Source organism: Pecten maximus, chromosome 16 (genome assembly GCF_902652985.1).
Source record: "Pecten maximus chromosome 16, xPecMax1.1, whole genome shotgun sequence".
Classification (NCBI taxonomy): Eukaryota; Metazoa; Mollusca; class Bivalvia; order Pectinida; family Pectinidae; genus Pecten; species Pecten maximus.
Genome location: NC_047030.1, coordinates 32,339,447 through 32,343,155, shown reverse-complemented (window position 1 = coordinate 32,343,155; position 3,709 = coordinate 32,339,447). Strand labels below are relative to the sequence as shown.

The window sequence follows — 3,709 nt, the reverse complement described above, 5'->3', positions numbered from 1 at the left end:
GTTTAGTGAGGGGACTGAATCTGTAGAGAGGGTTGTTACTGTTTAGTGAGGGGACTGAATCTGTAGAGAGGGTTGTTACTGTTCAGTCAGGGGACTGAATCTGTAGAGGGTTGTTACTGTTCAGTCAGGGGACTGAATCTGTAGAGGGTTGTTACTGTTTAGTCAGGGGACTGAATCTGTAGAGGGTTGTTACTGTTCAGTCAGGGGACTGAATCTGTAGAGGGTTGTTACTGTTTAGTCAGGGGACTGAATCTGTAGAGGGTTGTTACTGTTCAGTCAGGGGACTGAATCTATAGAGAGGGTTGTTACTGTTTAGTCAGGGGACTGAATCTGTAGAGGGTTGTTACTGTTTAGTCAGGGGACTGAATCTGTAGAGGGTTGTTACTGTTTAGTCAGGGGACTGAATCTGTAGAGGGTTGTTACTGTTCAGTCAGGGGACTGAATCTATAGAGAGGGTTGTTACTGTTTAGTCAGGGGACTGAATCTGTAGAGGGTTGTTACTGTTTAGTCAGGGGACTGAATCTGTAGAGGGTTGTTACTGTTCAGTCAGGGGACTGAATCTGTAGAGAGGATTAACGTTGTTACTGTCAAGTTCATTTTATTAGAGACGAATCTACATTGATCAGCATGCTAGCTTCACTTAAAATTGATGAATTTTTTGCTTTGAAAAAAATTATGCTGAAAAAATGAAATTTTGGTTGACTTCAGTTTCACCTGTACCTGGCTGTTATAAAAGTTTCGTGTAAGTGAAGCATGCATACACTATACAAGTACATGCATAGTTGGCGTACTCTTTGATAGGGATTTGGTGTTCCTGAGCGGGTGTCATGCAAAGAACGGCCGCCAAAAGATTGTATGCCTTGCTGCAAATTACTGGCAGTGTAATCAACACCTACAAACCAGATTAGTCATTACGAAATACCATTAACACTTCAATTAAATCATGCTTAACTTGATATAGATTTAAATAAGCAGGTAATTATATTACCATGATATATATCTAACTGAAAATAAGCTCATATATAACTACCTACAAATAATAAGCTCATGATAATTATCTGCAAATAAGCTCATGCCCACAAATTAAATAAGCCCCATTAATTAGGCATAATTATCAATTTATAAAAAGAATCATTGGTGATAATCTGAAAAAGGTTCACAAAATTAAATAAGGCCTTCAATTCCAAAACTTATCTTGCATGTAATGTTTACAGTATAAATGACCAAGGAAGCTATCAAAATAAATATGGTAGATCAAACAAAAACATGTTTGGTTTCTACACGTCTGATTTATACATATCTGAAGCATTTAACCTTCCCAATGAATATAACAGTCGTTTGTCATAAAGTAATAGATGTATTATAACAAGAGGCCCAGAGGACCTGTATCGCTCACCTGGATTTCATGAGATATGAAACAAGAATGATGATTAAGTATATTTGTCACTGGTATTGCTATGTCAATATATCATAGGCATTTTATATGCGTACGTGAGGTTTTTATGCCAAAAAATGCATTAATCCACGAAATAAAATTAACTTTTGGCACAACCCCATAGGGATTCTACCACACAAATGTGGGTGATATCCATTGCTTAGTTTCAGAAAAGAAGTTGTTTAAACCAATTGAACCCTTTTGACCCTGCCTTCTGCACCCCGGGTGGAGTGGGAGTGAGTTCTTTCCTTTTTAAAATTTTGAATCCCTACCCAAAAGGATGCTACCAGGCAAATATGAGCGATATCCCTTGCTTAGTTTCAGAGAAGAAGTTGTTCATATCAATTCAGCCAAATTGACCCCTCTTGTCCCCGCCCCTCAGGCCCCGGAGGGTCAGCCTCACCATTTGTACAATTTTGAATGCCCACCCAATAGTGATGCTACCAGGCAAATATGAGCAATATCCATTGCTTGGTTTCAGAGAAGAGGTTGCTAATATCAATATATCAATTGACCACATTTGGCCCCGCCCCTCAGGCCCCTGGGGGGCCAGCCCCATCATTTGTACAATTTTGAATCCCCATCCCATAGTGATGCTACCAGGCAAATATGAGTGATAGCCATTACTCGGTTTCAGAGAAGAAGTCGTTTATATCAATAGCGCAAAAATGACTCCTTTTGGCCCCGCCCTAGAGGCCCCCAGGGGGTCAACCCCATCATTTGTTCAACTTTGAGTCCCCTACCCATAGGGATGCTTCTGACCAAATTTGGTCAAATTCTGATTTGTGGTTATGAAGAAGAAGTCAATTGTTGACGGACGGACGGACGACAGACGCAACGGTATGGCATAAGCTCACCTTGGTCCTTCAGACCAGGTGAGCTAATGAATTGTCTAGCTTTGTATAATTACCAAATATGAGATTGCATGATTCTAGTCCGGCCTTCCTGATAGCGGTCTGGACCTCCTCCATGGTACTGAACTTGTCCAGGATAGTGTCGTAACTACTACCACCAAACATATTAAATATACTATTGTTTTGAAGCTGGCTAAGGTTAGGGTACAAGTTACTTTGGGAACTTGTGCTGCCAGTTTGTTCTTTAGATGACCTTGACCTTGTGCTGCCAGTTTGTTCTTTAGATGACCTTGAACTTGTGCTGCCAGTTTGTTCTTTAGATGACCTTGAACTTGTGCTGCCAGTTTGTTCCTTAGCTGACCTTGAACTTGTGCTGCCAGTTTGTTCCTTAGATGACCTTGACCTTGAAGCAGAGGAGGATGTCTTTTTACTGCTGCTTCCACAACAAGTCCACAGTACGTACACAATCACACAAAATATAATCACGCTGATTATTTCCATAGTTGTTCAGTATTATGAAGTTTTAATTTTCTCCTTTACAAGTTTCTTAAGTGTTGACAATGATTATCTGTTTAAAAAAAAGTCATTATGATCAATTACAATTCAGTGTTAGAACATACGGGCAGCCGGATAGTCTAGATCTCAGACAAGTAGATTCTCCAGCCAGGATAGTGGTTTAAAATTCCAGTAGCCCAACGTACTGAATAGAGAAAATCTTGCTATAAAAATATATATGTTGATATTGTCTTTTCTTGATATTAGATTGCTATAAAAATGTTAATTAATGTATAAATCACAAAGTCACATGTCCATCAATATTTATTTATAAAATTGTGTACCTAGTTTTGATTGTATTTATTCGTATTTTGTTGAAAACCTATCTTAGTTTCAGAAATAAAGTTCTTATAGCCCTGTTCATGTATAGGCCTAATAAATCCATACCACGGGGTTCTGATAACATATATCCTGAGCAGCACAATAGCTTGGTGATGCAGGTGCTATAGCTACCTGTTGCAGAAAGAACAATAGGTATACATGTATATATATTACCGAAAATGATAGCATACAGTGTTTTAGCTCCATCTACATAAAATTGTACCAGATCTGTTGGAATGTCCAGGTCTGGTTTCAGGGCCAGATGGAAGTATGTGTTGGGGATCCGAAGGTTAGATTTGAATTTCCTGGCGTAGTTGTACTGTGGTGAATATTTATATGTGATACAAGCTAGGTGCTACCAGTGATGATCGGCCAGATACGTATACCCTCACATGATCATAGCGGAAGTCATTTACGTTAGATACATAAATAAATAGTGTTCGTCTAATCTGGTGTTGTTCATTTTGTAAGAGTTAAGTCCCTTGAAAGTTCATTTTGTAAGAGTTAAGTCCCTTGAAATTGACCTGAAATCGCGATAGACAAA

At 39.0% G+C, this 3,709-nt stretch overlaps 1 long non-coding RNA gene across 1 annotated transcript; it reads right to left on the bottom strand.

Annotated features, from left to right (window-relative positions):
* Window positions 1–755: 755 nt before the first annotated feature.
* On the bottom strand, window positions 756–2,855 carry LOC117345384. The gene is made up of 3 exons (XR_004536424.1): window positions 2,693–2,855; window positions 2,346–2,548; window positions 756–892 (listed from the first exon to the last, which is right to left on the bottom strand). It is a non-coding gene; the product is annotated as an uncharacterized LOC117345384 (long non-coding RNA).
* Window positions 2,856–3,709: the final 854 nt, after the last annotated feature.